General features: G+C 48.0%; 1 long non-coding RNA gene across 2 annotated transcripts in view; it reads right to left on the reverse strand.

Annotated features, from left to right (window-relative positions):
* Window positions 1-12,747, reverse strand: part of LOC143441754 (uncharacterized) — a 69,520-nt gene that overhangs the window by 36,974 nt on the left and 19,799 nt on the right. The gene's annotated exons all lie outside the window — the stretch shown is intronic.

Genomic DNA, 12,747 nt, shown 5'->3' on the forward strand with positions numbered 1-12,747 from the left:
CAAACTAACGCACTGCCCTATGTTCTCCCCCTTTTCCCTCAATCGTATTTTCCCCTGACATCCAGAGTGCCGACTGAATGCCAAGCTTTCTCAGAAAGGCAGTCATTCAACCTGCTTCCCTTAGCGTGAATGCTGGGAGGGTGAATAATAAATCCTCTCCTTTGGACCACCCACTAGTATCCATCTTGGGAATTCAGATCATCTTTCAGCTTTGCACATACAAGGGCTTGTTTCCCATAGTGTGGCTTTTAGGAAATCCTGGTATGGACAGAAGAGATGGACGTGTGGCTGCTTCTCTTGAGGGATTTTTCCCAGGCATCCTTATCCTAGATTTAAGTTTCAATTTACACAGCAAATCATTCACGGTTTTGCAGCTTTTTAAGAGTGCTAGCATGATGTTCAAACCCCATAACTGGCCATGATTCATTGGCCTTAGTCTCATCTTCAAGATGCCGATGAAGGCCTTGGCTGGGCCCAAGCAGTAGTCAAGTAGTACTAGACTTGAAGCCAAGCCGTCTGATCACTTAGCAAAGCCTGACTCCCAACTGTGTCTTCTGAGCTACTCTCTGAGATAGATAGATAGATAGATAGATAGATAGATAGATAGATAGATAGATGGATGGATGGATGGATAGATAGATAGATAGATAGATAGATAGATAGATAGATAGATAGATAGATAGATAGATGGATAAAATGCTCACCAAAGACTGCAATTCACAGGGACTGGTGATTGGCCAGAGGCCACAGGTAACAAGTGAGGTGACAGTGGATCCAAGTCTCAGTCTGAGTCTACCCCATGGGCATGTCTCCTACTGAGACTCTAGATGCACTCTCTAGATATTCATATCATTGAAGTTGTTGGCTCCTGAAATGGAGTCTCTTGAGCAGATACAGCAGGGCATCTATGAGGGACGCTACTTTCTGTGCTCACTCATGACCCATCAGACTTAGGAACTGCAGGGGTGGGTCGTCTGTGTTTGGCCCTTCCACATTCACCTCAGACTTCTGATGCAATCTCATGTTTGCAAGGCTGGCTTAGATCATGGTTTCTCCACACTCCCACACCTTGGATTTAGCTTCATGGGTCTGAGGTGGACCTGGGTATGGACATTTTTCACACTTCCTTATGAGATCCCAGTGGACGACAGAGGATGAAGACTGTGAGACTAACTGCTACTTTTTCTCACAGTGGTCACATGGTCAGACATCCTGCTGGTCTTATAGGCATGCCACAGGCCTACAGGCAGAGGCAAGTTCAGCCATGTTGGCCCTCATCAGGTGAGACCCTATTGGCATGTCTGCACATGTATGAGTGGATGCTGTTAAAGTCCCAGAGGAGAGACATAATGGAAAATTGTCAAATCCTATTGTCACAGTGGAGCTGTGCCATGCCAGCTGTCATCCTATGAGTATTACAGGTGTAAATCTGCACACAGCAAAGGCAGCGTCGTACCACTGATGTGGTGGGGCACATTCGCTTTGCCAGCTAAGCCTCATGTTTAAATCCACAGTGACGACTGGAGATGTTCAGGTGGTAGAGTACTTGCCTATATGCAGGGGGTTCTGGGTTTGACTCCCACAGCCATATAAACTGCATGGAGTACTGCAAGCTCATAATCCCAGCATTGGGGAGGTGGAGGTAGGAGGATCAGAAGTTCATGGTGAAAGACAGCCTGGTGTACTTGAGACTGTGTCTCAAAAGCAAACCAACAATACATCTGCAGTGGTGCTTTGACATCTCATAAGAGCAATGTAAGCAGAGGTCTAGGTGTAACGTTGTATAAATTTAAACAATATACGATGGTGCTCCCATCCTGGAAATCCACACTAGGGAGCCGTGGGAACATTTTCTTCTGTTAAGTCTTGAGGTTTGAGGGCTGTCCCACCATGCTTTCTGGAGAAGGTGACTTGTGCTTCATCCACATGCCCACAGATTCCCTTCCTAACACATAGGCATTCAAAGGTTATCTGTTGGAGGGATCCTGGCAAGCCCAGGGCCCCCAGACCCTCTAGAGGGCACCCAAGGACTCTAGCATGTCCTCTGCACCTTGGGTTGAAGCAAGAGCTATCTTTGAAGATTTCCAGGCAATAATTAAATGTAATTTCAGGGGGAAGAGAATCTGGTCAGTTTCGATGCGGGACAAATTGGCTTCGCCTATCTGTCTTGGAGGAAGCTTTGTGTGCCAGTCTGCTATCGGCCGTTCTCCTGGAAGCATTGTTTCCCATTTCAATATAATTGCTTCAAAATAATGTGGAGAGATCAATTGCCACTTGTCAGCTGTAATTTTCTGTCACCGGGGGAAAATAATGCGGGGAGGAGAACAAAATATGAGGTAGCTTATTAGCCAAGATGGAGGGAAAGGCTGCCTCCGCACGGGACAGTGGGTCTATCCAGCCAAGATGGAGGGAGTGTGGAAAGGCTGCCTCCGCACGGGACAGTGGGTCTGTCCAGAAGACAACATACTATTATGGCTCCTGTTCTTGTCCCTTTTGCTCCCAGTTGCCTTCCCTGCCCACAATTAGAAAAATCCGACCTCCTACCCGGTTCCAACACCGTTTCTACTCTTCCCATGAAAGCCTTCCTGGCATCTAGCCATGGAGACCTGGCCTCCCTTCCAGCTTTGTGGCTTAGCCAATAAATACAGATCACACACCCAGGTTTATGTAGGAAATCTTTAGGCTTCGAAGAACTAGAGGCCTCACTGACAGCGATGTCAACATCCAGCTCGTTTTCTTCCTGTCAGGAAGGTGACTTCAGGTTGGGTTTAGAATCCACTCCGTGAGGACTCATTTGTTCTTTGAGATGGTTAAATGGCCACTCAGGCTGCAGATAGCCACCTGCCTCCCTGTGGGAGAGGAGGCCGGTGCAGGCACCTCCCACAGAGGGGTCTGCTCTTGCTAGGAAAGTCAATCTCTCCCAGGAACCCCTGGCAATGTTTAGAAACATCTCTGAGGTAGAAGTGACGTATAACAAATTGCACCTATTTAAAGTGCACCATCTGATCAACCTTGATTAAGTCCTCAGTCAAGACAGTCCAGAGATCAATTATCCTCACAAAACTCCCTTCCAGAAGTATACCTCCTTACCCTGCAGATTGGAAAAAGAAACTATCTGTGCCCCATTGTTCAAACTTGCTCCAGTAACCACCTAGAACTTGGAAAATACCTGGGAAAGCCAGGACTTTGATCTCCAAGACACATGGGAGAAAGAAGCTTAGAAGTAAACGTTGGCCAGCTTATGAGTGTGTCTGCTCTGCTTATTGCCCTGGTACCAGCAAGAGGCAAGAACTGAGCAACAGGCTCTCTGGCTGTGCATTTGGTGGTAGCGCCTGTATTGGCGTAACTGGGTCACAACAGAAATTCTGTTGCTGTCAGCCAGTGGGTGGGCTGGGAGGTAATGACGCCTTTCAGAGGTTGGGGCTAGTGAGATCTGGGTCATTGAGGTCATACCCTTCCAGGGAATCAGACCTCCCAGCTATGAGGTGGACAGCTTGCTGTGTCATGCAGCTCCACCATGATGAACTGCCTCCCTATAGGCTTGGAATAATAGGACCAACCTATCATGGGCTGAAAGCACCAAAACCATGAGCCAAATTAGGTTTCTCTTTATAGACTAGTGTAGCAAGTGTTTTGTGACAAGTACACAAAGCTGATTCATAGATTCCATAGCTGCTCAGGAGCTAAAGAAGGAAAAGAACTGAATCCCTGCACTTATTGCACATATCACACTCCTGTTGCTGAGTGTCTCCTGTGTGTCCAGTCATGACAAAGCCCCTGGGAGGTAGGTTAGACATGTATGTCTTAGCCTTTCTTCAGTGAGGCTCACAGAGGTGACATGGTTGGCCTAGAGCGACAGAGATGTAAGATAAAAAAGTAGGATTCTTGACCAGCCTGAGACTAGCACCTAGGCTCTTTTGTCTTAAGAAATCATGGTACCAGGGCTTGCAATAATGGTAGGAGATGCAGGCTCATGATTGACTCCAAAAGGCTTTTATAGATGACAAGACCTGCCCAAAGCTTGGCATGCAGAGGACACAAGGCCTGAGTCAAAACATCACCTCTAGGTACTTGCCATTCTTCATTTCCCGTGCTCAGAATGTGAAGGAGAGTCATAGGAAACAGATGCATAGAAAATCTTGGAAAAAGACTAACACATCTGGCAAAATCTGGAGCTATTGCCAGCTGCAGGACCTCGGGGCTTCTATGACACATGAGTATATAGAAGGGCCCTCAATTTCTCCCACAAGATTTCCTCAGAGGTCTAGGGGCAAGCTGTGGTCCTATAATTAATGACACTGTTTCTGCCCATATAGGGATAAAGATCCAGAATAGAGTTTCTGAACTGAAAGACTGACCAGCTGTATGGCCGCCCTTTTCCTATGTGTAGGAACAGGTTTTCTGTTTCCTTGGTGAGATGCTGTTCTAGAGGAGGCAATATCTTCCTAGTATGTCTTCTAGACTCAGTACAAATAGGCGTGGTAGAAAGAACTCCCCAGGTGAATTTGAGAATGGATCATCAAGAGCTAGATCTTACTGGGAAATAAGATGCCACCGTTTGACACAGGTAATGAGATCTGCATAGCCAGGTATTCTCAGGACACCTTCCTGAGGATCTTCCTTTGATGTCACAAACCCCTACTGTCACTAAAGTACTTGCTGTGTAAGCATAAGGACCTGAGTTTGGACCCCTAGCACCCATGTGAAAAGGTTATGGTGGCATGACCTCGTAATTTCAACACTGGGGAGGGAGAGACAGGCAGATCCCTGGGGCCTCCATGGCCAGTCGGCATAGCTGAAATCATAAAGCTTCAAGTACAAGGAAGAGGCTGTTTCAAAGAAACAAGGTAGAAGGCTCCTATACAAACGATGCTGTAAGTTAACCTCTGACCTCCACAGGCACATGCACCTCTCTTCTACAGACAAATGTAAACCTTGTGGTTTTGTTTTGTTTTGGTTTTTGGTTTTTGTTTTTGTTTTTTTTTTTTTAACCTATACAGAACCCTACCCCATCCAGGAAAGTCTTCTGGCCATGGCTAGCAGGTACCACGTTCCTGCTTGCCTTGGCCTCAACCTAAGGACTACGTTTGAGGCTTTGAAGTTCTGTAGCAGTGGGTCACTAACATCAGAAGGCCTCTGGACAGTGTCTCCACAAGCTACAAGCCAGAGATTTATTGCCACACTATGCTTTAACATCGATAGTGTGCTTTTTCCTCATCCCAGAGCCCCTGGAGGGAGGCAGAGGGCCCCATTGAACTCTGAGCTGCCTGTGGAGGGAGGGAATCATCCACAGTCCTTGCATTGAACTACTTTCCAATGGTGAAAATGCTCCCAAGCTGACCCGCCTTGAAACAAGCCATCCAAGGTCAGAACGATCTTGAATAGATCCTTGCTTTCTCAGAGCCTTGTCTGCTCTAGTATGCCTGTGGGACTCAGCACTGTACATGAGGGAAGGGTGGGTGGAAGATACAGCTATACTTTTAGGGAATCATCTCTATGGCAGAGTTTGGAAGACAGGGACCTTACTAGTTCCTGGCTCCTAGCCAACCAGCTGCCAGAGGAGGCTAATGAAGCCCTATCAGTTCTTTGCCTTGCCCTTCCCTCTGGTTAATGGGGGTGGTCTTCATGGTGGCCGAATTGAGCCCAGGAGCCTGGAGCAGAGCCCTTAATGAGGGCAGCTTGGTGATGAAAGGCCCCTTAAGCTTCAGCCACCATTACTACACGATGAAATAAATGCAGTCGGGCTCAGAGCTGCACACGAATAAATTTGAATAGCAAGACACAAATGCAGCCCTTAACTCTGACGCGCAAATAGAGTTTAATACCGAGGTAAACTGAGACCGCTTTTATTTATTGCTGTGTAAATGTATTTAAAAAGTATTGGCTTTGTGCAGCTACAGAGGCCGGGCTCCTCCACAGCCTGGCACTTTCATGCCCGCCGCTGTTATTAGAGCCGTAATGAATGGGCCGCTGTGAGTGTGCTCTTCAGAAGGGCTGCAGAGGTACAAGATTAATGGGGTGACAGCATCGAAAGGTACAGACAGCCCCTGTTTCCCAGCCGTGGTGCACTGTCTACAGCAGTACCTCTGCCTTTGTTTGCTCTGCAGTAGCTGTGAGCCTGCTGTAGATAAATGTTGGCAGGAGCTGGGCTTAGGGATGGAAGTTGCAAAGCAGAGGCATCCCTGAAATCCCAAACCGGGAACCAGGAGTGTGCATGTCCCACTGGCCTTCACCCTGGGGTCCAGCACCTTCCCCTTGCCGGGGGTGATCCCTCATTAGCCACCAAAAACTAGCTGTTTCAGCTACTGCCCCCACCCCAGCCTGCACTGCGTCTGCAGCCCAAAATAAGTCCACACTTGTTTTTGTGTCTGACCATCTGTCCATTGCCTCCCCACTCTTTCTTTTTGGGGGATCCTCCCTTTGCTCCTGAAACCCAGTGGCCACATTTAGATGGGGAGTTGAGTGTACTGTAGAACTGCTTCTTAGAAAAGGGCATGGTACGTTTAGTATCCTGCTGTGTACAGGTCTGCAGGGCAGGGTGGTCAGATACTAATGCCAAGAGTGAGCTTGGGCAGGGTTTCAAAGGGAATGAACTGTCCTGGGCTGGGAATCCGCAAATCACTTACAGAAAAATTACTTAGAGGGTTGGAAAAACTTAACTAGTATATCACATCCCTAGAGGGAGAGTACCAAACACATTTTATAGATATAGACCACAGAGGCAGAAAGAGAAACATGTATACCCAATGTTACACGGCAGAGGTGAAAATGGCCTTCTTTGGTGTGTCAGGGTGGTGACATGCCATGGCTGGCTAGCAGGGCCTCTTTCCTATTGTTCACACTTCAGTAAAGGCCTGGGTAGATTGTGAAGAACTGATGCTGGCTAAGGAAAAAGGATCTCAGGTCTAGGCTCACGGGTGGGGATCTGGCAAAAGCACAGCAAGTAGAGGCTTTGGGCCAGGGAAGTTATTCTGCTTCTGTGAGCCTCGGCTTGCTCATCTTTCTGATGTCCACTGCTGTGTGCTTTGCATAGCAACACATAAATCTAAAATACTCAAACAACACATGGCAAGGGGCTGAGGAGATGGCTAGGTCAGAAGGCACATGTGCAAGCAGGAGGACCTGAGTTCAAACTCCAGCACACGTGTAAAGAGCCATGTGCTGTGCATGTGCACCTGTAATCCCAGCACAGGGAAGTGGAGACAGGAGGATCCCTGGAGCTCACTGGCCTTGGGCAAGTGGTGAACAGTTCAGTGAAATTATGTAGGGAGCAATACTGAGGACACCTGACTTTTATTGCTGGCCTCCACATGCTCTCCCTCTGCCTCTCCCCACATATGTATACACACATATACATCCCCACACATACACATGCACGCATACATGCACATATGTACACATGTGTGACTGCATGTACTTCCCCACAAAATGAGACACATAGCAAATCCTTAAAAACTTATTATTGTTATTATTAATATAAACCTTTGAGAATATGATTCTGAGTCTATATGCAATATATTTAGACAGCAAAGCAAGGATAATTCCTACATTGGAGAAGTGAGATACACTGTTTATGATAATAGTTAACAATAATATTGCATATCACAAAAATCACCACAAGAGAGGTCTTTGAATATTCTACCTCTAACAAATTGGTCAGTATCTAAGGGGATAGAAATGTTATTATCTTTGTTTGATTATTATACAATGGATTCACAAACATTGCATTCATAAAAATGAATACTTATTGTCATGGTTTGGGGGCCAGGGGAGGCCAGGTTTCACTATGTAACCCTGGCTGTCCTAGAACTCATTCTATAGACCAGGCTAGTCTACAGAATCCCATAGAAATCCACCTGCCTCTGCCTCCTTAGTGCTGGGATATAAACCATGCACCACTACACTCGGCTCACCTAGTATGGTTTTAATCCTAGCACATGAAAGGCAGAGAAATGACCTGGTAAGGGGTGGGACATAGACATGTGTCTCCCTAGTTTATTTTTTAGTAGACAGTAGTGGGGTGACTTCCCCACACATATACAAGAGATACACCATGGACCTCAGACCGAGCACATGTCTTTCTACAACTAAGTGACTAAGGACCACCAAAAGGGGTAATAGGGTGGGCCAGGGACTTAGTGGAGGATGGCCAGGCCTGGTCTCACTGGAGGGACATCTCAAAACATCTTAGGAAGGTTGAAAACGAGTTATTCATGGGTCTGATGAGAAACTTCCTAGACAAAATCTCCAACCCTCAGCACCAAGCTGAACAACTATGGCCCAATTCTGCAAGCTGCAGGTAGTCTCAAATGCTTCAGTACTGACAGAGATAGAGAGGGCAATTTAGGGTCATCGTGGACTCAAGAGACATATGGTGGCCTGGACATGAGCTAGGGCAGTGCCAGGGACAAATAACATGCTGGTGGGTAGACTCATACCTGAGCCAGGAGGAGGCAGCAGGTGGGTAGAGCTGGGGTCCCAGAGGCAGAGGTAGAGCTGACCCAGCTGCTGCCCGAGCCTGAGCCTACCCTCGGCCCTCCTGGCCACACATTAGTACTCATTAGCACATCTCCTAACTTACCAAGAAATTCAATTTTCTACAAAATAACCCGCCAAGTCCCCAGGGAACTGAAACCCTATTCATCAGAGCCAGCCTCTCGGAGGACCTCACTGTCCGCCCTGCGGATCCCCTCCTGGAGGGAGGCTGGCCCACCGTGGGAAGAGAAGCTAATTGGCACCACAGCAGGCTGGGGTGTTTTTTCCACTGGATCTGCAGTTTCTGAGTAAACAGGCATCAAATGAGCAGAACGCAGGAGCCAGGGGAAAGTCTGCACACCGGCCATGTGGCTTAAATTAAAGCACCCCACAGTCACCAAGGCCTGTGTGCTAAAAAACAAACTTCCAGGATGGCAGGATGGGGCTGGTTTTCTTGCGGCCTTTTAAGAGAGGCAGATGTCAATTTTTTAAAAATTCCAAATAAAAATGTCCCTGGCACTATTTCTGACAGCATTTCACAAACATCAGCCAATGCAAGCTTCAGTGTGCATACTGACATGGATATGAATATAGATGACAGGGTGCATGAGAGAGGACCTAAAAAGTGTTTGGACACACACATGTACCACAGTGGGTAAAACACGTAAGTCTGTGAAAATCTGCATGTGTGTGAACATAGGCTGCATGGACGTGTGAGTGTATGTGGTTATGTGTGGATGCATGTGTGTGAGCACGTTCATGTGTGTGTGTGTGTGTGTGTGTGAGTGCTGTACATGGGAAGGCATGAGTGAATCTGTACATTTGTGTGTGTGTGTGTGTGTGTGTGTGTGTGTGAGTGCTGTACATGGGAAGGCATGAGTGAATCTGTACATTTGTGTGTGTGTGTGTGTGTGTGTGTGTGTGTGTGCACGTGTGCATGTGTGTGTGCGCTTGCACAGATGACCCTATGTATGTGTGCACATGGGTGGGTTGAGTGTGAAGTACACTTCATATGTGTTTCATGTGTGGACAAACAGGTATTGAGTGTATGAGGGGACTGAGTACCTGTGTCTCCCTCCTGCATTCTTCAGTGGGGGCAGGGGATCAGGCTCCAAGGCTTCAGCTAAGAAAGCAATCAGAACTCCCATTTGTCTCTTGTCTGTCACCCACAGGGGCTGTTGGTGTGGCAGGTTGGGAGTTTGGGGGTGGGGAGGTGCAGCCCCACTCCTCACATGCAGGACTCCCTACAGCAGAAGATCAGCGAGCCAGCTGGGGGCAGGGTGCAGGTTTCCACCGAGCTCCCAATTACTGGCACCTCTGAGCAGCTTCTGGAAAAGGACTCGTTGCCAGGAGGAAGATATTCCACTGAAGCATTCTCGTCCCCACAAAAAGAGCCTTCCACATATTAGCCACATTTTTCAATGTAATTATCCCCAGCCCACACACACAGCTTGGAGGATTAAAACATAAAATACAGTCTGCTCCCCACACATGAGACCAACGCTACAACTGGCATCATAATAAATAAATGAGTGGCCTCTCTCCTCCTTCTCCCTGCTCTGCTTCCTCCCCCTCCTTTTTCTCCTTACCCTCCCCTCCCCCTTCACTCAGCTTGGCACTGGGCTCCTTGTGCATCTTGTCTTCTGGTTCCAATCCATCCCTCCCGCCCTCTCCCAGTGCAGCCCAGGGTGAGCAGCATCACCATCAAGAAAGTCACCCTACACCGAAGCCGCTGCCATGGATCTAGGGCTTTGTTTGACAAGCCACTCGGGGTTCCGGTTCCATTCGGAGCTCCGCTGCTGCAGTGTTCACTGTGCTAGGAGCTGGCTGATGAGGTGGGGGTGGGAGAAGAGAGGAAAACGGGAGGAGGGAGATTTTCTAAGCAAATGGCTTCTTGGATCATTGGAGGGACATTAAGAAGCCACCCGGAGCACCTCGGAGCACCTAAAACCAGTATCTCCTGCAAATGGATGGAAGGGCATCAGCTGTGGACCTGCAGCTGTGGCCAGCAGCTCGGGTTGCTAGGGAACAGCCCTGATATTGTTTTGTCTTCCTGCTTCTGATCTGGATACACCTGGGATTTCCAAGTCTAGGGCCACTGCCAGCCAGTTGTTCCAGCAACAAGGGCTGGTGGAAGCAGGAAATACAGTCGAGTTCCAGGGCATCCTATAGACATCAGACACTTCTGGGTGAGATGAGCTGTCAATCATCTGAAGATAGCCCATTTGGACCCTGAAGCTGATTGGTCCTGAGCCTAGTACTTCCTGCCCCATGGCCCCTCCTCATTCTTCTCAGAGTTTCTCTCTACTCTGCCACCCCCTAGGAGCATCTTCTGCTGACTGCGCCCATACTCTTTGGGGGACAGCGGTGGGGCATCCACCCTTACCTATCCCGCTATACATTAGAAAAACTGACATATCAGCTAAAGATTGGGTGTGGCTCTCCACAGCCCAGATGAATAGAAGTTTAGGGGGAGGGTCATGCCTGGTTCAGTTTATGTCACACCCCTAACTAAATATGGGTTGTCTTAGGTTTGAGCTCATTGCCGAGACTATTAGAGGGCTAAGAAAATATTGAGTGGGTGGGGCCAAAGTTGAGTGGCAGGAAGAAGTGGTCAACTTGGGTTCTCATCATACCTCTGCTACTTGGTGGTGTTAGACAAGACAGTGACGCCACTAAGCCTCAGTTTCCTAATCTATAAAATGGGCCTAAAATAATCAGGCAAACTAGTGTGCTGAATGTTCAGAGTCCAGGTGATATTCCCAGCCCTCAGACCTGGGCTTGGTGTAGCTATAAACCCAGTATAGCTATAAACCCAGTATAGCTATAAACCCAGTGTAGCTATAAACCCAGTGTATTTATAAGCCAATTCCTCTTCTACCTCCTACTTCTCAACTCACCCTACCTCCACTCCTTCACTATTCTATGAGTCAAATTGCCTCTCCATGCCCACATAAGTCTATCTGTGAGTCCTGATGCTGTGATTTTGCTCACCTACCTTCTGCCCTACTGCCCCTCCCTGCCCCTAGCCTGCTACCCTGGAACTTGCCTGAACTTTCCATTCTGAGCTGGCTGAAGGCTCAGACTTTCAAGGAATCTGTGGCCGTTTTCCTGCCTTATTACTACCCAACAACTGGCTGCTGAGCTTGGAGTCTCACTCCTACCCCAGGATGCCACACCGAACCACACAGCCCTAAGGCTTGCTCTGCACACTTGTTCTTGCAATAGCCACACCAAAGTCTAGCCACAACAACCCTGCAGCGCCACCCAGAAGAAATCCAGGCTCCTTCCCAGGGCCTCCAACATCTCTTTGGATGAAAGGAATGGGGACAGGAAACTCAGATACAAAGGAAGGACCTACTGTGCTCCTGTACCCAGGCCTAGCACACAGGACCATGAAAAACACCTCTTGAATGACAGACAGAGTGGGTATCCTAAAGGCTGTCCTTCTACACAGGACTCAGCAAAGCTCGGAGATGGGTATCAATCCCACTTTGCAGGTAGCAAAACTGAGGCTTGGAGAAGTAAAAGGTTTCACCTGTGGCTGCCCCAACAGTACCCCAGGCTGAGATCTAATCCACCCTGACACTTGAGTATCTGTTCCCTGTGCAGGAGTTCACTTATCCCACTAGGATGCTTTGACAATACAGAAGTTAACACAAGGATTCAGGTGATATGGCTTTTGGAATCAGGCAGATTGCCCAGACTAAGATCTGGTCAGGGCCAGGAGTCCCACAGCTTTCTCCTGCTTCAAGGCCAAGGATGGCACCCAAGCAGGCATGGCAAGTGCAAGACAGTGCTGAAGCAAGAAGTGGGGAGAAGAGAGGAGATAGAGCCTCTGGAATGATTCAGGTGTCCAATCAGCAAAGATGCAATCACTGTAGGACTGGCTGGAGGGTCGCTGAATAGCAGTGTAGAGTGCACATGTCTGTCTGTCTGTCTGTCTGTCTGTCTATGTGCATATGCCCCTCTGTATATGTGTCTCTTTGTGTATGTCTATCTCTGTATGTTTGTTTGTGTTTGTTTGTGTGTGTGTGTGTGTGTTTATCCCTTTTGTGTATCTATGCCTGTGTAGGACCGTGTGTCTGTCCCTCCCCATGTGTGTTCCTGTGTGTATGTGTACCCCTGTGTATATCCATTTGCATGTATCTATCTGTGTATGTGTCTGTGTGACTCTTTGTATATGTGTGGGGGGGGAGAGTGTCTGCATCTGTCTATTTGTAGGTTTATATGTCCCTCTTGCATGTCTTTCTGTGTGTCAGTTCCTGTCTA

The sequence above is a fragment of the Arvicanthis niloticus genome, chromosome 3 (assembly GCF_011762505.2).
Source record: "Arvicanthis niloticus isolate mArvNil1 chromosome 3, mArvNil1.pat.X, whole genome shotgun sequence".
Lineage (NCBI taxonomy): Eukaryota > Metazoa > Chordata > Mammalia > Rodentia > Muridae > Arvicanthis > Arvicanthis niloticus.